The sequence below is a fragment of the Babylonia areolata genome, chromosome 15 (genome assembly GCF_041734735.1).
Source record: "Babylonia areolata isolate BAREFJ2019XMU chromosome 15, ASM4173473v1, whole genome shotgun sequence".
Classification (NCBI taxonomy): domain Eukaryota; kingdom Metazoa; phylum Mollusca; class Gastropoda; order Neogastropoda; family Buccinidae; genus Babylonia; species Babylonia areolata.
Window position 1 is genome coordinate 6,240,318 of NC_134890.1, and position 23,185 is coordinate 6,263,502.

General features: G+C 38.8%; 1 long non-coding RNA gene across 1 annotated transcript in view; it reads left to right on the plus strand.

Moving 5' to 3' along the window:
• Positions 1 to 19,697, plus strand: part of LOC143290098 (uncharacterized) — an 84,855-nt gene extending 65,158 nt beyond the window's left edge. Inside the window, exon 2 of the long non-coding RNA XR_013056334.1 lies at positions 19,566 to 19,697. This is a non-coding gene — a long non-coding RNA (uncharacterized LOC143290098). The remainder of the gene's footprint in view (positions 1 to 19,565) is intronic.
• Positions 19,698 to 23,185: the final 3,488 nt, after the last annotated feature.

Consider the following 23,185-nt stretch of genomic DNA (forward strand, 5'->3'; position numbering starts at 1 on the left):
TATGTAGCATTTACTGATTTCAGTAAAGCTTTCGACAGAGTACAACATAGCCTATTGTTCGATGTACTGTTTAGAAATGGTGTTAAAGGCAGAATGTTCGATATTCTGAGGCGTATGTATAGTACGATACAATCTTGTGTTAGATGTGGTAATTCGTACACAAAATATTCCAAATGTATGCAAGGTCTGAAACAATTGTACTCATTTCGCCCAACTCTGTTCTCTCTCTTTATTAATGAGCTTGCACATGAAATGTTATCGCGGGGTAAGCATGGAATACAGTTTCAGCCAAATGATATTGAAATCTTTATTTTACTATTTGCTGATACTATTGCTCTTATGTCTTCCACCATTTCAGGTTTACAAAATCAGTTGAATGTTTTTACGTGAGTGTGCACAGCGATAACTCTTGAAAGTGAACCTAGATAAAACTAAAGTTATAGTTTTTCGTAAAGGTGGATACTTAAGAAAGAAAGAACACTGGTTTTTGGTCAATACTGCTTGGAAATAGCTAACTCTTACAAATATCTAGGTGTCCTATTCAACTAAACTTAGTTTTAAACTTGCTACTGGATTTGAACATGTTATTCGTGCAAAGAAAGGTACCTTCGAAATTATGAAAACTTTGAGGAAACTTGGATATTATTCTCTTAAACTGTTTTTTTTCAAGCTCTTTGATGCTCAGGTCGTTCCCTCTCTTTTGTATGGCTCGGAGCTATGGGGTTTCAAACCACGAGAATCTATAGAAAGGATCCATTTGCAAGCTTGTAAATTACTGCTAAACGTCCCTCCTTTCACTCCTAATAATAAGGTGTACGGCGAACTTGGAAGATACCCATTGTTCATAAACTCCGCCGATAGATGTATTCTATATTGGTTTTGGCTACATAAACAGCCATTGTCAAGATATTCTCGAAAAGCCCATGATATGCTTTACGATATACAAAACAGAAATAATAATGCACAAAAGTGGGTTACTTACGTAAAGAACCTTCTCTGTAGAAATGGTTTCGGTTAGGTTTGGATGTTTGGGGAATTTGGGGATGTGAAACTCTTCATACGCATATTTAAAGAGCGCTTACATAATTGCCTTTTGTCAGCGTTGGTACGCGCGTGTGTCAGAAAGCAGGTGCTTTGGATTTTATGGTTCGTTAAAAAGTGCCATTGAATGTGAAAAATATTTTGATTACATTGAAAATAGATATTTCAAAACAATTTTCGCACGTTTCAGACTGGGTGTTTCGGCTATAAATAGCCACACCCACCGCTTTTCCCTTGTTAGTCAAGTGGGTTTCCCTCTTTGTTTTGCTGACTATGAAGATTAATTCCATGTACTGTTTGAATGTCCAAACTACAGTGACCTTAGGTTGAAATACTGCATAAATAGTTCCAACTTACACTTGACACGAGATCAACAATGTGCAAGTATTTTAAATGGTTGACTCGACAGTCAACTAAATCTTTCAAAGTTTCTCTTGAGGCGTCAGTTGCATTGCACGGACGGAAGAGACTAGCATGGTCGTAACCCGCTACAAACTGTGTGTAGCATGGAACTGACCAATGGCGTAGTTCGGTCAATGTAGGCTTTTAGTCACGTGTAACTGTCAAAAAGTTAGAAGCGAGCAATGAGTAGTATAAGGGATGGGGGTTCTATATACAACTGATTTTAGCTCAAAACCGTCCAATACCGCCCTCAAGCATAAAAAAAATTTAGTTAAAACCTGTGTATGTTGGAGTAATACGACCCTCAAGCATAAAAAAAAAATCAAGTTAAAACAAGTTATATGTGTATGGAGAGCCAAATCACAAGATAAAAAAAAAAATGATGGTTAAATATGTGTATGGAGGGGAGCGAAATGGTCATGGGGGTTCTATATGTAACGATTTAAGCGTCCATAAGGCCCATAAAAAACCCCCGTGCGATCGGCTTAAACGGGGAGCGAAACGATCCCCGCGTGCGCGCGAGCTGGCAAGCTATCGACCGCTCGGCGTGTGTGGGACGGGATCAATAGCTAAGAGTGTGGTCACGCGCAGATCTTCCCGCCCCCGCGCACAGCTTAGATTTTTCTTTAACAACTGAGTTTTGTGTTTCGATTTTATGTCTGTTTTCATTGCATTGAATTTTTCAACTTCAGCCAGAATGAGACTAAATTCTTCATCGCTTATTTTATCATCTTCTAATGCTTTTGAAATAAGATCATTTATAGTGTTCAGTTTTGACTCGGTCAACACGCGAATCTCGTTGTGCTTCATAGCTTGTGACATTAATTTTTTATGAATAAATTTACAAGTTAAACCAACCACACCAAGGAGACCAGCTCCCACTTCTATTCCAATAGCTACGGGAGCAGCGGCGACACTCAACAGTAATCCAACACCCGATGCCCCAAGGGCGATACTAAGAGTCGTCAGCGTTGTATCCGCGGCTGTAGCGATATTTACACCGCGTTTATATTTTTTATAAAATAAAGTTCTTTCATCACGCTCTTTTTCGAGCTTGTTTTTTATATTCGATATCTCTCGTAGGCGAAACTCCATTATTCTATAGTAATCATTTTTTTTGTTTTTAAATTATGGTAACAGGATGAGGAGAGTAGCGCAGTCTTTTAAGCTGAAGAGGTCCGATGTGAATAAAGTCGAGAGATATTTTATCTAACGATGGACGTTTGATGACACCTTCGAGCGAGAATTCTATAGAGGGATTGGGTTGATCAGATGGGTCAACCACTGGAATTTTGATGGTAATTCTCAAGAGTTTATTTTTAAGATTTCCAGGCCATTTTATCTGCAACCCTTTTAAAACTTCTACAAAATCATCTGGCACCCCACTAAGGAGTATATCTAAAACGATAGTTGACCCCTGAATAGGCGGCTTAAAATCAAACTCTTTAATTAACCGCAGTGTACCAGTCTTTTTACCTTTCATACCAATAACATATCCAAAGTCGTCGCTGTTAACGACGATTAGATCTTTACGCGTATGATAGGAAGCCAACAGTTTACCACTATTTTGTATTTTTTGTAGAGCGTGATTTCTTCCAATACTAACATAGGGTTGTTTTATTTCAAAATCTAAATCCCAGTTATCCACCGGATAAGGTACCCACGTATCATCGTCGGAAAGAACAAGATGATGTGGTTTGTTCACAACAACACCGTCAACGTTCACGTCTGCAAGTTCGCTGAATTTGTTGACACCACCATTACTCGTTATTTCTTTTTTTTGTACGTTCCTTCAGAAAGTTGGAAGGCGTACAACTGATTTTCTTTTCCCGACACATCAAATCCGTCTGTATCTCCGAGATCAACCAAACCGAGCGTAGTGCAGGGTTTGATATGTGTTCCTGGCCCTCCGGGATCAACCATTTCTAATATTTATAGTATATTCTAAATATTCAAATTGGCGCAACGTAGTCTTCTAAAGGAAATATTTTGAGGAAGACGGAGGTGGATCCAAAAACTCTCTGCTTTCTGTTTTGTGGCAATACCTTCAAGCGAGAATTCTATATGACTACCCTGTGGTATAATATGATAGGGCATAGCATCATCTTTGTGTTTTTCAATGGTGATTCTCAGGGGTTGATTTGCAAGATTTTTGGGCCATTTAATGTAAAACCCTTCAAAAACTTCTACAAAATCATCAGGCTCTTCACCGAGAATTACATCATAAATAATACGGAAACGGAAGCCCCCCAAAACATTTGGCTCATAAAAACGTATTTGAAATACAGGTTCACGAATGATGAACCTGTATTTCTCAAGCACATAATACCTCCCCTGGTATCCTAAATCTACACCAAACGCTTTTAAATCAGCGAACATCCAGCCACTGTTTTTTATTCTATAATTATTTTCTTCTTTGGTAATGTAAGGTGATTCAATTTTAAAATCTATTATCCCCTTGTCGAGGGGTTTTAGCTGCCATGTACCGTTTAAACGAACAAGTTGATAGGGCTCATCATTGACAACATCATCCTCACTCACGATATCACCAATTTTTACTTCTTTTCTTTTGTATGTTCCTTCAGAAAGCTGGAATGCGTACAACTGATTTTCTATTCCCGACACATCAAATCCGTCTGTATCTCTGAGATCAACCAAACCGAGCGTAGTGCAGGGTTCAACCATTTCTAATATTTATAGTTTTTTCTAAACGTAGTCTTCTAAAGGAAATATTTTGAGGAAGATAGAGGTGGATCCAAAAACTTATTTGTTTCTGTTTTGTGGCAATACCTTCAAGCGAGAATTCTATATGACTACCCTGGGGTATAATATCATAGTCCATATCATCTTGTTTTTCAATGGTGATTCTCAGGGGTTGATTTGCAAGATTTTTGGGCCATTTAATGTAAAACCCTTCAAAAACTTCTACAAAATCATCAGGCTCTTCACCGAGAATTACATCATAAATAATACGGAAATGTAAGCCCCCCAAAATATTTATCTCATAAAAATGTATTTCACCAAATTCTCGAATGTTGAACCTGTATTTCTTAAGCACATAAGACCTCTTCTGGTATTCTAAATCTACACCAAACGCTTTTAAATCACCGAACCCCCAGCCACTGTTTTTTATTCTATAATTATTATTTTCTTCTTTGGTAATGTAAGGTGATTCAATTTTAAAATCTACCATACACTTGTCGAGGGGTTTTAGCTGCCATGTACCGTTTAAACGAACAAGTTGACAGGGCTCATCATTGACAACATTATCCTCACTCACGATATCACCAATTTTTACTTCTTTTCTTTTGTACGTTCCTTCAGAAAGCTGGAATGCGTACAACTGATTTTCTATTCCCGGCACATCAAATCCGTCTGTATCTCCGAGATCAACCAAACTGAGCGTAGTGCAGGGTTCAATCATATCTTATATGTAATGTAATATTTAAATAATCAATAGAAACGGGATTATGATTTTCATCTACTATAGAAAGTGTTAAACGTGGTAAATCTCCGTGAGAAAGTCTTTTGTATTGGGGTGATGTCGACGTGGTTGTTCGACCACCCCCGCATCTTTCATTTTCTACTGGGATTGATTGTAACAACGTAGAAGGCAATCCGTTATAGAAATTATCGGTGGTACTAATTTGAGAGAGGTGAATGTAAAGTGCTTTATGTATCGCGAGCTGCGGATGCCTGTTTCCTATGACCATTATTCCCGGCGCGATGAGTTTTTTGGGGAACCCCAGAGTATGTGCAAGACGCTCAGAAAGTTCAATCGATTTGGTGCTCTTTATTCTCAGATAGCCACTCGGAGCGTGCAAGTCTAACTCTGCACCGTGGGGGGTGAACACTTCTTTATTCAATTCACACACATTATAATAACCATCTGGGATTATTATCTTACGATCGGTAGTAAAGAAATTGTTTCCGAGCTCATCACTGATATTTTTCCAGTTGGGATAATAAGTTATTTCACGGAGCGCGATTTCTAGTCTTCCACTTTGATTAGATATGCACCGCAGTAATTCGTCTTTTTGAATATCGGTTGTTGTTATATACATAGCTATGAATAAGAAAATTTACAGCTTCAACAAGGACGCGTCCTATACAACCAAAAAAAAAGAATAAGTTGTACGCGAATGATCTACGTGAACAGCGAATATTCTTTTACCGCCAAGTTTCCCGATGTTTTTCAGTCTTATGCGAACCACACTATGACTGGGGATATTCGCGTGATGAATGCAGCCTGGCTTGCGTGGAGAAACAACCCGATAGTGTGGTGGCAGAATCAAATCAATTTTGTGGTATGGTGCGCGACCGCCGGGTGTGGAGTAACGGAAGAACATTTTCAAGCTTCTGATCCGTTTATTCGAGCCGTGTATAGGTTTCATTTTTACTATCAGATTCGAAGGTTATTAGACGAGTTAAAAATCCCGCTACCCACCGACCAAGCATTTAACATGTATAATAATCCGTTTGATAAAGCAGTTTATCAGCGTTTGTGTGCCGAATTTGGGCAGAGGGATTGGAGACAGAAAATAGAAAGCATGGCTTTGGTTTGGGAGAATTTATTCAGGCTGAGACCCCCGGTGGGGCTGCACGACAGGCAATGAGAAACAGAGGAGAGGGACCTGTGTTCTTTAGCCCCCACGATAAAATCAGACATACGGTGGACATCACCCGGGCTTGGACAACATTTATTCCTGATAAGGGGTTGGGTTTTACACATGCGGGGATAGTTCGTCTCAACGATAGCATTCGCACTTATATGTGGGCTCTAATAGGGTCACAAGCGCAAACGCGCACGAGTATAACAACAAAAGGAACTGGATTTGATGCGCAAAAACAATTTTTAGCCAATGTTGAAGATGCGATTAATGCCCCCGAAAACCTACAAACGGCGATAAAAAAAATACCAGGACGTTCTCCAGTACGCGAGATCCGAAGTAAACTTTGCATTTGGTGTTGGCCTTTATATGGCCCCATCTGATATGGCATTGAAGGTTGGTACACGCATTAATTATAATAATAAAATTGTCACTGCGACAGAAGAACAGAATATTGGTGTTAATGATGGATTAAACGAACTACCACACATTGTACCACCTACCCAGAGTGTTTCACCCCAGAGTGTTCCACCTACTCAACATCCAAGTGTTCCACCTACCCAAAGTGTTCCACCAAATGTACATGCATACTATTTTGTTGCTCCATCAGGAAAAGCTCTTCAATGGTCTAGAGGTCACTGGGCTCTTGTGCCACCTTCTGATGCAGACTTGGCAATGCTTGATGCGAGTAATACGGTGCTTGATTATAAATCACACAAGCCTTTGACAACACCGAGGACAGGAGCGGGTGAAACGAGAGTTTTGTTAGGCATTCGCGGGTGGTGCACTCTTACCTATAGAAATAAAAAAATTAATACAAACATCTCGACCAGGATTTGCAATAGCTACCGGTGCTGGTAATAGACCCTTTCTGTATGGTGCAGGTTCTTCGGATAACAAATTTAAACTCAAACCAGCGAAAGTATCGTACGAAGAAGAGCCAACAACTCACAAAGACTATAAAGTCGCTCTTACTTTAGGATTGATAGGTCTAGGTGGTATTTACTTTCTCTTCTTTAAATAATCAAACAGGAGGAGGCCAGCACCGAGCACGAGTGCCCACAGGTTGTTGGCTAACCACCCAACCGCTTTACCCAACGTGCTTAATAACCACGAAACAATAGCCCCAATGACTCCTGGGAGGGCATCAATCGCCTTTAAACCTAATTTTTTAAGTAATTCTCCCAAATCTTTAAGTCTTTTTCTTATCCAGTTGTCATCTTTTTTACCCGACGGCGGCGCCCGTGGAGTGCCCCCTCCACCCGTGACGGCCAAAACGATAGTGCTGATAATCATACCAAAGGCAGTAAGAATGGAAACGATAGTAATGCCTTGTTCTCTAAAAAGCGTTCGAATACGTTCCACTAGTGTTGTGTCCTCCTCAAGAATTCTGTGTATCGTTTCACGCATTCTGCTGATTTGAGATTGCAGTGCTTCTTTGTGTATTGATATCGCTTCTAGTCGTGCAGCACGCTCGATGTTTAGATCGTCTAATTGTAAACGCAAGGGTTTGATTTTGCTTTCATCTTTATCAGCTAGTTCCGCAGACTGAATTCTTATTTTTAAAGTTGATATTTCTTCATCCAGGTGAGAGAGTTTTGAGAGGTTGTCAGAAAGATTACCGCGCTGTCTTTGCATGGCTTTGTCTAAACCTTTGAGTTCACAAATATAACCACCCAGTTCATTGGTGCCATCCAGGGGAGGATCATCTATAGTTTTAAGTACTTCATCGATTGTATTTGGTGAGAAATCATCCATCTCAATTTCTTCGCCCAGTTTGGCTTCAACCTTTTGGAGAGCCGCGACCGTTTGGGGTTTTAAGTTTTTCCTCCAGTCTACAAAACCAAGTTCCTCGCGAATAATATTTGCTCCACCAGGTTTTCCCGCTAGTGTTGAAAGTGCTAGGGGTTTTTTCGTGCGGACGTTAATGATATTAAAATCTGGATTATTTTTTAATCGTAGTGTACCTCTTCTATCAAGTTCAAAATTGGCATAATTTCGCCCAACATCGGGCTCTTGTCCAAATGCATCATAGTAATCATCAACCGCGCTCTTTAATAATTCTGTTTGCAAGTAATCAGATTCTATTACTGACTCACCACCTTCTGCGAACCCTTCCGCCATCTCACCACCTTCTGCGAACCCTTCTGCCATATTAAACTTATAATATAAAGTTATATCCTTATATCTATATAAAACAAAAAATGAATGGAAGAAAGCTTAATCCAATGAGAAGTTTGCGGGAGCCGCGGGGGATAAAGGGCGTGCGGCAGACTGTCGTGATTACTAACAATCCGTCAACTATCGATCAGAATCAACAACTTCTTGTACGCTTTCCTAATTTAGGTGTTGACGATGTGATCGTTCCGGGGAGTGTTCGACTAGCATTCAAAATTTCTTTGACTTCTACAACAGATGCGAACAGAACACTCGTTGATAATATTGGTAGAGCCATAGTACGTAAAACAACCATTCGCATTTCCGGTAATGAAATCATGAGCATTGAAGATAGTGATGTATTTTATACTTATGGAGATCTTTGGCGAACTCGACAAGAACGAAGAAACGCCGTTTATCAAGGTATTGACTTATCTACACACCGCAATGTGACACGATTGCGTATTAACGCGGATAATAAAGATAACACTATCGCTAGAGATGTCGCCATTGCGGAGGCTTATGGTAATCGATTTTGTATTCCGCTTGATTTCGAATTGCTAGAATCTCATGCACCATTTTATCAGAGTGCTCTCGGCGATCGCCTGGAGTATGAACTTACCTTTAACGCTTATAACAAGGTTATCCGCAGCACAGACCCGGATGTATCCTATACGATAGAAGGGATTAGTCTCGAGTTTGAGAAAGTCACACAACCCGAACTTGCGAGACAGATAGCCGGTTATTATTCGGGTAGGCTCGCTATTTTATATGATAGAATACTACGACATCGTAAAATTCCTCTGGACAAATCTGACACACTCTGGAATATTAATCTCAACGTGCCGGCAAAAAGTATGAAGGGGGTACTGCTGTTGTTTGATAAGTATTACAATCCTAAGATCAATAAGGTTGAAGTGACGATCGAAGGTGTGCCCAATCAACTGTTTAGTCAAGGTATGCGTTCCTATCAACAATGGGATGAAATCAGAAAGTTTTTCGGAACGCAAAAACGCGACCCCGAAGTAGACAAAGTGGTAAAAGATTTAGAACTAGCGGATGTCACAATCGGTGAATATTTCACGAATAATTATGCTCTTTGGTTGGATATGCGCACCACAGATGATAATTCTCTTCACGGGAGTGGACGTCGTATCGAAAATGCGTCTGAAGGCATTACGATTCAGATTCAGAAAAAAGCTGAAACGGCAGAACCGCTAAATGCGTATGTATTTGTAATTATGGATGGACAATTAAATATAGAAGATGGAAGATTTGTCGAGGCTGTTTACTAAAGAAGCACATTCCGCAATTATTTGCGGGCAAACTGGGTGCGGTAAGACCGAATTTATTTTAGATTTATTACAAACGACATATCGTGGTGTGTTCGAGAATATTGTAATTCTATGCCCTACTCTCGAATATAATAAAGCCTATCGATCCCGAGTGTGGGTAAGAAAGGACCGCGGGGTATACACCGTTAATCCCGGTGATAAACTTCACGAATGGCTTGGGCTGTTTTTTGAAATATTTGCCGGGGAGCCAACGTTGTACATCATCGATGACTGTAGTGACTTAAAGGCTCTTACTCAAAAGAAGCAAATGTTGAGTAAACTCGCATTTTCTGGAAGACACGCGAAACAGTCTGTGTGGGTGTTGACTCAGAAATACAACTCGGTTCTTACTGACCTTCGCGAACAAACAAAATGGGTGGCTTTATTTCACTGTAAGGATAGGGACTCGTTTGATGAGTGTTTAAGAGAAAACGATGTCATTCCAACACAAAATGAACGTAAAGAGGTTAGGAAATCATTGGCAAATACCAAACACTCCAAGTTGATATTAAAAACTGATCAACCAGTTGCATATAAAATTTGCTAGTTTAACTCACTCGCTGCCATTGTCCGCATATCCGGACATCGTCGGAGAAAGCGTTGGATGCCAATGTCCGCATATGCGGACTTGGATTTTAAAAAGTCGTGCTGTCGGAGTGACGCGTCGGATGCGAAAATCAAAAGCAGATGTGATATCTTACGTCACCTCTGGTCAGCTTTTCATTCACACACGCTGCGTGTGTGTCGCGATAAGCTCAACCACAGTTGATAACAAAGCGTGCCCCCTGTCAGCTTTGTAAGTTGTTTGACAAGATGGCGTCACGGCGAAGTGTTCGTCACGGTCGGAGAGGTGAAATGTTACCCAGCGTCGAAGATGCTTTGGAAACGATCCAAATTGAAGGCTCTGATGTCGAAGGAGATAATGTTGATTCTTCGGACAGTGAATTTGAACCAGATCCCGATGAACTAGAAATAGATTCGGCCGCTGAAGAGAGTGTTTACAATGGAGAGGAAAGTGAGGAACATGTGCCAGCAGATGAGACAGACACAGACGACGAAACCACTGAGGAAACAGACGATTTTGCAAGTGTTTTCACCAGTGATTGGACTGACAATTTTTCCTTTTTCCCTCTTGCACATCCCTTCACTGGCATACAAGGTTTGTCAGCTGACTGGCCAGTCAACACCCAGCCGGTTGAGTTTTTTTTCTTTGTTCTTTGATTTTCATTATGTAGAGACAATATTTTTTTTTGTATGTGTGAATTTCAACTTTCTTCACCACCTGTTCATACTTCATTGCATGCACTAGGTCTTCAGTTCCTTAAATAGTGTTAGAATGTGATGTGAAACATGTTGGTGTACCTTTCTGATGGGTGCAAAAATGCTAAAAAATACACAAAATATGAATACCGCGATCAACATCAAGATGGTGAGTAAATACTTTGATTTTTTGCACACATATGGAACAACATTCCTTGCATACATATACTAAATATCAATTTTCTGGGTGTTTATTTGGGTTTTTTTACAATTTTTTCCCCATCCTATGCAAACCCTGGGTTTTCAGGGATTGGCAAGGGCAGAAACTCTTGGCATGGAGTGAGTTAACAATGCTTAACAATTTCTTAACACTGCTTAACAATTTCTTAACACTGGTTAGCAATTTCTTAACACTTTTAGTCGTTGGATTTGTAGTTTTTCATTATTTTAAACTTAAAAGGAGGTATATAGAATATAAGAAGATGGACCAATTACTATCCGAGGATCCCAAACGCGACAGGCTTATGGCGGTGGTCTCAGCCGGTGGAGCAAAAGAATATTTAGGGAAAGAGTTTAGTGTTGATAAAATCGAAGTAATGAAAGATGTGGATATAGACAAGCTTTATACGAGATACGAAGCGAGTTTAGGATCGATGATTACAAAATCACTCGGTAATACAATTATACAACTGTATACCAGAGCAGTTTGTATGTATCTCCCAATTGATGACCAAACAAAATTAAATAGTGATCTCGAGCAAGATCCATTCCTGGGACATGCGCTTAACAGCTTTACTTGCGAGCTATATCACAGATTTGGTATGTTCTTAGCTCCGCTCACCACAGCTGTAACTACTGTTAAACATTGTCAATTTAATAAATATAATGGAGGAAGTAACGAAACCAAAGAATCAGAAGAAAGTTGAAGCGGGTCGAAAAGGTGCTGCTGCTAGAAAAGCAAAACATGAAGAACTTCTCGAAAAACTTCGAAAAGCGAAAGAACAACAACAAGAAGAAGAACCATCATCGAGGGGACCAGATCACGTTTTTATCAATCCCTTGTACATTGCTGCTGCTGCTACGATGATAATAGGTTGTGGTGTTTACATATATTTTAATCGGTCGAAAAAACCAGTACAACCACCACAACCTGTGGTAACAAAACCCAACCCATTTATTATGTTTTGAACATTAATTTGAACACTATTTATAAACAACAAACAATGGCAACGCCAAATATAAATGGTAAAGAAATTGCAAACACTGTATACCACGCGGTTGTGGTCAGCGCATTGGCCGCTGGTTACTCGAGATTGACAAAATTAATATTTATGAAAGCCCCGACACCTAGACTGGCTTTCAACCTCGAAGATATCGGGATGGTCACTTTGGATATAGCCCTCGCTATGGCTACGAAGGATATGTTGGAAAAACAAGGTATTCTCCCACATGATATTTTGAAGTAATAATAATATCATCATTATAGTATGGCATCAGTAGCGTTACTCGTTGGTGGGGCAATAGTAAACGCTTTAGCATTTACCGGAAGTAATTTTTTATTTAGTAAACTGGGGTCTTCAGACGCGTTAGAAGAACAGAAACGACACAACAAAGCGCAAGAACAACTTCAGGCAGCGACCGCAGAATGGCAGAAAGAGAGGATTCAACGTTTAGATTATATAAATGAAAAACTAAGACAACAACAACATGCTGTGAACACGTTTAAGGATGTGGATATGGCTATGCAAGAATATTATAAAGTGATGGGGGAGCCACTACCCCCTCTTTCTCATAAACCCCAACTTTCAGATTTTTATACACCCTCAGAGGGACAAAAAGATCGAGAATACGTATTTATTATCATGACCATGACCATGGTCATTTTTGGTTTTGCGATTTCAAAATATTAAACATTTACTTTCTTAAATAAAATGGAAAAGATCTATTACAGCCCAAGCGGTTATTGGAAGGGTTATTCGGCGATTAAAAAACTCGCGAAAGCAGCCAAGGTGTCTGAGGATGAGGCTAGAAAATGGTTACAAAAACAAGCTATATGGCAAATTTATCTACCCCCTCCAAAGTATATTCCGAGAGCAAAATTTGATATTACTGTCCCAAATGAGGTTCATCAGGCTGACCTTTTATTTTTACCCTATGACAGAATCGGGCGTAAGACGTATAAGTATGCGCTGACTGTCGTTGATGTTGCGAGTCGATATAAAGAAGCCGAACCCCTAACAACGAAAGACAGCGTCGATGTGGCGGCCGCTTTTTTACGTATTTACGACCGTAGCCCATTGAAGTTGCCCAAACTTCTTCAGGTAGATCCTGGCCGAGAGTTTATGGGTGCTGTGAACAAAATTTTTAAAAAGTAAGGCGTGGAAAGACACACAGAAGCCAGGCTATTGTAGAAAGATTTAATCGTACACTGGCAGAACGATTGTTTAGTCATCAATATGTGGCTGAAATGAAATCGCCGAATCGATCAACAGAATGGGTCACTAGATTACTGGCTGTTGTGGCTGCATTGAATAATGAGGTGACGAGACTTATAGGTAAGAAACCGTCGGTCGCAATAAAGGCCAAATCGGTAGAAGCCGAATCCTCTGCACCGACTAAAGATGATAAAGGAGAGTTACCGCGTGATGCGCAAGTTCGGTACTTGTATGAGCCCGGTGAGCTCGAGGGTGGAGCTCGCAAACGAGCAACGGATCCCGTTTGGTCTCTTAAAGTTTATAATATTAAGCGTATGATGCCCGGCGATCCTATTCTTTATTATTTACAAAATGGCCCATCCAGAGGGTTTGTACACGAAGAGCTTATGGTTGTTCCTCATGATACAGAAATACCATAGTGCCCGTAGGCGTAAGATGTAATACCATCATCTAGCCAATAGCGTTTGGAATCGTACGGTGAGAGTGATGTCTTCATTTGCTTGATCGTGTACATCTTGTGCTTATACGATCTGAACGTTCTCATACAATTAGTAAATTGAACAGATCGATCAATACACTCCTTATACATATCGGGTTCAATTTCATCCTTCACCACACATTTTTTTATTCCCTTGGCTTTCTTGATAACTGATCCATCATCCGCTACAACCGAATACATCTTCGAGCGCAAGCCGCAGAATTGTCGGATCGGTTTACATCCAAGCTCACTTTTCATGTATCCTGGCACTTTCTCTATCGATTTATCGTACAATCGATGATCTTTTGGAAAATTACTGCGGTCATGTACATTATCATCCATACCAGCGATAAAATCCTCGCATTCTACGTGGAGAATGAATGAATCGGTATCAGTATATAACAACCTGCATCCATATTTTTTCTTGTAGTGGTTGTAATACAAATGATACATGAGATACTTTGATAGGTCGAGAATGGCCATCCCGATATAGATAGGTTTATTGAGCACAAGCTTATTTTTTTTGTAGTGAATCGCTAGACGTTTCTCGTTGATGATCATATGATCGACATAAGCCGGTTTGTTTATTAGTTTGCGTGCCTTGTCCTCTTCATCTAACTTGAATAATTTGATATTCGTTCTCATTCTGATATTTTCCATAGTTTTACCAAATACCGAGTTGTTCATTAATTTATACAGATCTTTATCAGCATCGTTAGTAGCGGCTTGTCTCAGTTTGGTGTTCATCAATATATAGGGCGCCATCCAGGGACTTTGATTAAACTTTAACACTTTTGTGATTTTAGTTACTTTCATGCCAAGTTGCGTGTATAGTTTGAGATTTCTATAGTGAACGACATAACCAACCTTATTCCATAGATTCGGAACAAATTTTCTCGTTTCCTTTCCGCGCATCTCGAGTTTTTCACGAAGGCGTCGTTGATAGGGTGAGAGGTTTTCGAGTTTTATTTCTATTTTCTCAGGAGCTAGGGGATAATCGTTATGTTCGTCGTGTAATTCCTTAGGGTACTCGATATCACACTCCACAATATATCCCGTCTCATCATCGTCGGGGTGATTTAGAATCTTTTCAAGATTGGCATCGTTATCCCAGATAAATCCACCCGTGGGTAAAGCTTGTAACATCGCCCAACCATACAAGTTGTTCGCGTCGAGATACATGATATACGAATCCGTTTTTTCAGGCCTGTAATCTTTCATATACTTGTTATTAGCCTCCGCGTATCTTCTTACAGTCATACTGATTCCACCACGTATTCCCGCCTCTATCATGTTATATTGTTCGATATCCGTCAACAGTTCGAGTTCTATTCCCGTACTCTTGAGTAAAGCATCCCAAGACATTCCGGGAAGCGTGTAATAATGAACAGGATCGAGATTATGAGTTCGCAAACACGTATTTCTAAAATTCTGGAACACATCGGCAAGTAACAGCACATCAGTGACTAAGTACAGATCGTTATAATCACCTAGATTCTTTCATTTAAACTTCTTCCACACATTCTTGGCATGCTTGTTGTCACTTTCTGATATATCCGTGTTGTTAAGTTTACTAAAGAAATGACTTTTCTTTGGTAGTTTTGTATCTTCGTATTTACTCCAATCGGTAATATATTCGTACGGAAAGACTCCTTTTCTCGTAACGAGCTTGAACTCCTCCTCATCTGTGAAATGTTTGCGCATTAAAAACTTCTTATCATCCGGAAGGTTCTTCACAAGCTGGTCGAGACTCGAACTCAAGAATGCGAAACTATCTAAAAACTTCAACCTTCCCAAACTGAATGTGATGTACTTCTCTTTATTATTCGCGATACACGTAATTCTACCACCACCTTTGTTCGCGAGCTCCGAAATGATCGCGTGAGAGTCGTAACCTTTGAGGTTGTGAAATAATATCGGCAACACAAATTCGTCGGGTTTTATTCTCAATTTAAGATTACACGATGCATGCGCGGCACCTCTATAGTTCCCTGTGATATGGTCATAATCTCTTACTTTATCATTTGCGAGTAGTTCCCCTCTACATATCCAACAAACTCGTTCGTTTTCAAACGATTCGTTATCTTTTTTGGTCATCTTTATTGGAACTGGTTTTTTCAATTCCTTGACAGTATGATAATATATTATTCGAAGTTTATCGAGAAAATGACTGACCGCATTCTCACCACGAAATAGTTGCGGTTTGTACGCCCTTCCATCAGACCTAACATGCACAAACCCGTATGACGAGATGATGTGTTCGCTTTCTTTGATGGTCTTATTCGAATCGGAATCGTCTTTTATTTCTTTACAAATTGCCTCAAAATCAGCATATATCACATCACTAACTTGCATTTGATTTTGAAAATTGGTAAATTTGATCATTTTTGTCTTCTCCGATGGCATCTCAACACGAGAATAGTTCTTGTGGTTGATCTGCGCGCATCGCTTAATATGTTCTTCTAAAAGTTCTGATGATGTTGTACCTGTCAAGCAATACTCACAAAAGTACATTGCTGCTTTGTGTTTGTTTGTATTACTAAGTAGTCTGTTAAGTTCTTAATATAAGTATAATGTTGTCCACCATTTTCATTTTCTATAATAAGTTTAATACGCTCCATGTTGGCGGGTTGTTGTGATATTCTTGCACGTTCAACCGTTCTATTTTTTAAATAGTATACATTAATAGCAATATTATTTTGAGTCTCAATCTTTGTAATTTGTTTTATAGGTGTAGGAAAGTCAATATTTTCAAAATTTAACCCATCATCAGAAGGATAGGAATAAGTTAAATTAGAATTCGTTTTTGCTGGAAACTTGTGTGCACGTAAACAATGTCTTATACATTGATCATCTTTATTTTTAATATTAATCACAGCTCTTTTATTTTTTAACCACTGTGGTGATTCAATAAAGTATCCTGGAGATGTAATAGAAACTCTATTTACCCATAAACTAAAGATTCTTTTAATGAGCCATCCTGAACCTTCATTTGTAAAATTTTCTATTTTTAACAAAATATGTTTTATTTGTTTTTCAATATCTTGATCATCAACAACATCAATAATACTTTGATATTCCGATTGAAATACAGCTACAGTAGTATCATCATTTTTAATTTGAGCAAACTCCACCATTAAAACAATATTTTGTTTGGTCAGTGGAATAGCTCTTTGGTTAATAGTGTCCACTTTACTCATCATAAACGAAAGCGGATCTATTTCATTTGGAAGAGCCGCAAGTTTATAATTTTTAATAATACTACCAAACTCCTCCGTGGATTCAGCTTTATGTTGTAGTTTACGTATATTTTTAATAAGTTCATCTTTTTTCATTCTACTAAAACCACGAATTTTGAGCTTTCGTGCAATATCTTTAAGCATAGCATTGGTCTCCCCCTCCAAAGCATCAAACCCCAGTGCTTTAATCAACTCAGTTTTATTCATAGATTCATGATTAGGAATCTCTTTTTTAGAAGCAAGATCACGGTAATACTTTTCAGAATACCGTTGCGTCATTTTTACTCTCAATATATACTATTATACTTTTTTCTCTAATAGGATTTTTTTACAAGTTGATCAATCTCTGAATCCAATGATTACTCCACCAAAGGGTGGAATATACCCTCTTGAATAAGTTTCAAAAGGGTCAATTTCATCATCATCATCAGAAGCATAATCCTCATCCTCAGAGTCGCTTGAATGTTCTCCACAATCGGGTATAGGATCAATCTTTTTCTCCACGGGAGGAGGCTTCTCTTTTTTATACTTACATGTCCAACAAATAGCATACTTCGTGCGTATATAAAGGTTGCATTTTAAACAAAGTACTGGAAGTGGCATTCCTTTTCTATGGCATTTAATATGATCTTTGCAATAGAGTCCCATGCAAGGTCGACCGCATACTCCACTTGTTTTAACTTTGGGGTACTCGCAAATGTTACGCGGAAAAGGCATTTTTTCTATATTTAGAATATAATGTATTTCTCTAAAAGGGTGATCACAAGCCGTGCGCGCGGGCGGGAAGATCTGCGCGCGACCGGGACCACACTCTTAGCTATTGATCCCGTCCCACACACGCCGAGCGGTCGATAGCTTGCCAGCTCGCGCGCGCGCGGAGATCGTTTCGCTCCCCGTTTAAGCCGATCGCACGGGGGGTTTTTATGGGCCTTATGGACGCTTAAATCGTTACATATAGAACCCCCATGACCATTTCGCTCCCCTCCATACACATATTTAACCATCATTTTTTTTTTATCTTGTGATTTGGCTCTCCATACACATATAACTTGTTTTAACTTGATTTTTTTTTATGCTTGAGGGTCGTATTACTCCAACATACACAGGTTTTAACTAAAAAATTTTTATGCTTGAGGGCGGTATTGGACGGTTTTGAGCTAAAATCAGTTGTATATAGAACCCCCATCCCTTATACTACTCAATGCAATTGGCACCAAGCGCAGAGACATAATGAATCATAATTATGTAGCAACAACTAGTTAAGGAACGACAATAATCAATTATATCTTGCCAATGCCTTATTTAAGTGTCTTCACATGGATGGTCTCTAACTGATATAGTGAGGACGAAAGATTTATTTGTTTATTCATCTATCTGTCTTTTTTTACTTATTTTTGCGCCCTTATGTAGGTTTCTTTATGTATGTTATGTTTGCAACGGGTCACAGGCCCATACCCAATTAAAACTAGTTGTTTTTGTTTTTGTTCTCTGTGTGTGTGTGTGTGTGTGTGTGTGGTGTGTGTGTGAGTGAGAGAGTGTATGCGTGCGTGCGTGTTTTAAAGTGATGTTTTAAGTGAAGTACTATTAGACTTCTTTTGTGTAGTTTCTTGCCGCTTTTTCCAGTTCTTCGTTTATCAGCTCAGCGTATAAAGCATTATTGGTGATGTTTCGCATCTGGCACTGACATTATATGCTACAGTAGCAGCACATTGTCCTGAAATGAAACTGTGTTTCCTATTTTGGCACAGGCATGTTTCATATTACGAGCAAGTGGTCCGAATATGAAACATTGCTTTTTCATTTTTAAACAGAGTTATCCTTTTTTTTTTTTTTTTTTTTTTTTTTTAAGTTATTTAATGTTTTTGGTTATTTGATTAAAGTTCAATGAAATGAACGCATCAGCCTGATTATCTGTTTATTTGCATGACTATAAGACCAGCTGATTATGATGAAGTGTCATATTTGGTGCTTCTCCCCAACGTGGCTTATTTTTTTGCTGCACCTGGCAGATGTATGCATCAATGTGACCATACCAAGCAGAATTATATTTTCTATGACCGCGGAAACATTCTTGGTTTCTTTATGATTTCGTGCCCTTATCAGCAGTGCATTGTCATTATGATCAGAATGTGTGAAAGACTGATTTTAAAAAAAAACTGATTAAGCCACATTTGGTGCCGACCATAGTATTTCCAGAGAACACTATTTTGTTAAAGTTCGCTACATACATACATACATACATACGAATGTACGTTGTCTTTTTTAATATCAGTGATTTCTATGACCGGGATTTCTTGGACTGTTCCTAATACAAGTGAATGATTAAAACTTGTTTGTTTGTTTTTTCTGTGAAGCATACGACAACGTAGCACAAGCAAAATATCAGCAAGGCTGGTCTATCATGCATTTTCTTGTATCTCAGTGGTATCATCAAGATTGTCATAAATCTATCACGTTAATCGATCAGTACAATAAATGATATGAATTTCATATCCTTGTTTGCGACACTTAACATTTCTTTGTTCCTGCAAAATAAAAGAGCAAATTTACTCAACACAACTTTCTTTAAAAATGTCAACGATGTGTGTGTGTGTGTGTGTGTGTTGCAGTGTGTTTATACAGGCCAGCAATGCAAGACAACCAACCAGTGTTGCAACGACAACGACGTGTGTCTGACTTCTGTCAAGTACAACAGCATCCCATGTGCGTATCTGTTTGTGACGTCAAATAAAGCACAATGAAGGTGCACCTAACCCGTGATGTCATACTGTCCTGATACTGATGGTGGACTTAACTCACAGTATTATATTGTCCTGATACTGATGTACTGATGAAGGACCTAACTCACAGTGTTTGCGTTTTGTGTGTGTGTTGTTGTTTTTTCGCCTTTGCAGTGAAGGTTATATTAGTCCAGAAAACACATGTAACCAAATTCCACAAAACATCATCACATTCGCAGAAAAAAAAAGAAACAAGTCATCCGTTTCCATCAAAACCAGTGAAACATTATACTATACGGTAGTATTTACTTCGGAGTATACATAGACGTTGACAAGATCACTGTACATGAGTAATATCGTTCATTTGTTGCAAGTGATTTGTATATTTTGCATATCCCCCTCACCCCCACACATACTTGTAACCACACACATATCCATACACCTCTCCCTCTTTTCCCTCACCCCCCACATACCAACACACATAAACAGTTTATACTGACAAACGCTCTTGGAGAAAGGGGAGTGAAAATAATCTTCCATCATACATGGTAAAAAGGCGCACAGCTGTGAGCACTGGTGTGAGTTGTAATAACCACCAATTTATGAGCATGATCTTCTTCGCTTTCACTATTATCTTTTTATATCATTTTCTAAATCCTTTCTTTCTCCCGTTTCTCCCTTCCTGTTTATGTAACTCCCCCTACAGTAGCACAGTTGCAGACAGTTTTTACACAATGAATACAATAATCCATTGCTCTGCATAAGAAAATGCACACAATAAAAAGATTGTCAGCAACACATTTTATGTATGTTTTGTTTTCATTCCCTTTTACCCCTTCCGCTTCCACTCTCCCCTATCTCTCATTTTCCAATAACAGTTTACACACATGAGTCTACAAAACTGAAACAAATCAGTCTGCATTTACACATAATAAACATCATCCAGCAAGGTACACACTCACACATACAGAGAGAGGGAGAGGGGGGAGGGGGGGGGAGGGAGCGAGAAAACAAAGACAGAGTGGGGGAATGGTGAATTCCAATTACTCTTGAAACAAATTTTCATAAAGAAACCAAGAAAGAAATTGTGAATAAAGCTCGCACATTTGGCAGCGAGTTATTTATCCTACAATTGTAGATATAAACCTAGCAAGTACCAGGATAAAGTCAAGACCTTTGTCCGTAATGACACCATTTTTATAACCAAACAGTACAAACTCTTCAGACAAAACCATTAGTTACAATGTACATATTTTTTCAATTGATGCATTTACTGACTCAGACCAAAAATGTTTGTGAGATTTTACAATACCAAAGCAAATGCTGTATGGTTTGGACTTCTCTATTACAAAAGGAACACAGTGGATCATCAATGATTTTGCAGTCATACAAAAACATTCTTGTGGGTAATAACTAGTGTAAAATTCGAGCCTGGAACTAATTCAGTTTCACATCATGAAATTTAAAGCAACGTAAATATATATCTTATCATTTCAGATAATAAAAAACGTTCATTCCACCTGACAACAGCTGATGGAAGTATGTCTGAAGCAAGAAAAATAGATTGTAATTTTTTGCTTCCTCTCGAGACCACCATCCAAATTGTAGTTTCCATCACGTAATAATGAGGGGACAACTCAATGTGGTATTTGTGTCTAAATTGTGTCTATTTGCGTCTCAATATTCCTTGTGACCCCAGTACACTTGGTAATAAAGACATATTCTGTTCTATTCTATTCTAAACTGCGCAATTGCACATATGACACGTGTATACAAAAGGAAGTTTGTTCGATTGAGGGTTTGGAACGTGTCTCGGAATTCTGCAAACGAAAAGGAGCGATTATTTTCATATCAAACAACTGGTTTATATAAACAAATTCCATTCTGCACCCACTCTTTCACAAACACTACTCTCCTGTCTCTTATAATGTTGCCATCATAAAGAATGCATTCTGCCATGAAATCAGAAGTATTCAGAGGTCGACATTTAAGGTGTATCCGTTTCAGATGTTTTAATGCATCCAGCAAAAACAAAAAAACAAACACACACACACACAAAAACAAACAAACAAAAAAAACAACAACCCATGTTACAATGTCATACAAACATGTACATATTCCTCACCAAGCTTTTGCAAGTTTTCAAACTCTGGATACATTTCAAGAACAAGTCTGCAGATCCCCACCTCTTTTATTTAATGATAATAATAATAATAATAATGATAGTATTTATATAGCGCTGAATCTTGTGCAGAGACAAATCTAAGCGCTTTCACACCAGTCATTCACACGCATGCATAACTCTGAAACTGAAGACAAGGAAGAGGCAGGGGAGGGAGGCTGTCTTGTGAAGAGATGGGTTTTAAGGCCAGACTTGAAGAGCTGAGTGCGAAGACCTGAGGAAACGAAGGAGGAAGTTCATTCAAAATGCAAGGTCCAGAGACAGAAGAAAGAACGGCGTCCAACAGTGGAGTTTTGAATCTGGGTATGTGTAAACAGATTGGATCCGAAGCCGATCGTAGAGAGCGAGATGGAGTTGGAGGTGAAGGAAGCCACAAAGATAGGATGGGGCAGATTTGTGAATACATTTATAAAATGTATCCAAGAAATCGTAATGAAGAAATATATGCCTTTGCACAGGAATCATTTGTAGACCTCCTCCTGTGTAGGGCTTACAGACAACACTTTTAAAAAAATGTATATCTTGGCTGGTTTACTGTTCCCCCAAAAAAGTGTAAATATATTTTGCAGTTCCTTAAAAACATTTGTTGGTGGATCTGGCAGATTCAGAAACAAGTAGGTAAATTTTGACATAATCAAAGTTTTAAATCTTGTTATTTTGCCAAGTGGTGTCAGCTGATGTTTATTCCATTTAAGTAATAATCTGCGAAGAAAAAGTAGTACAAAACAAGATTCCAATAACCTTCAAAATTCCATGATTCCAGCAAAAAGTTTCATCTCGTAACTATCGTACACCAGAGTTGTTCATACTTTCAGTCCACACAACATTGCTTTTTTCAGTGTTTAACTTTAGGTGTGATATTTCTGCAAACAGCATTAATACTTAAAACACTCTTTGAATGACTCTTCATTGCCATCAAGGCACATACTCTTGTCATCAGCAAATTGAAACAGGAGTACTTCATGTGATCCTACTTTAATTCTTTTGATTTTTCTGTTTTGTCTAATAAAGGCGGACAACACTTCTGAAGAAAAAATACAAGGAGGGTATGCATCTCCCTGTCCTACCCGTCTTTGAATATTGAATTGTTTTGAACACTGATAAAGGACCTGACTCACAGAGTTGTGTTGTCCTGATACTGATGTAGGACCTGACTTACAGAATTGTGTTGTCTCACACTGATGAAGGACCCCTTTTAAAAGTTAAGTTGTTTATACTGAATGAAGGGCCTGATAAAAAGTGAATTTTCTCATACTGAAAGGGCCCTAAAAAGGTAATGTTGTCTCTTTCTGAGAAACCGACTAACAGTGTGTTGTCTGATAACTGC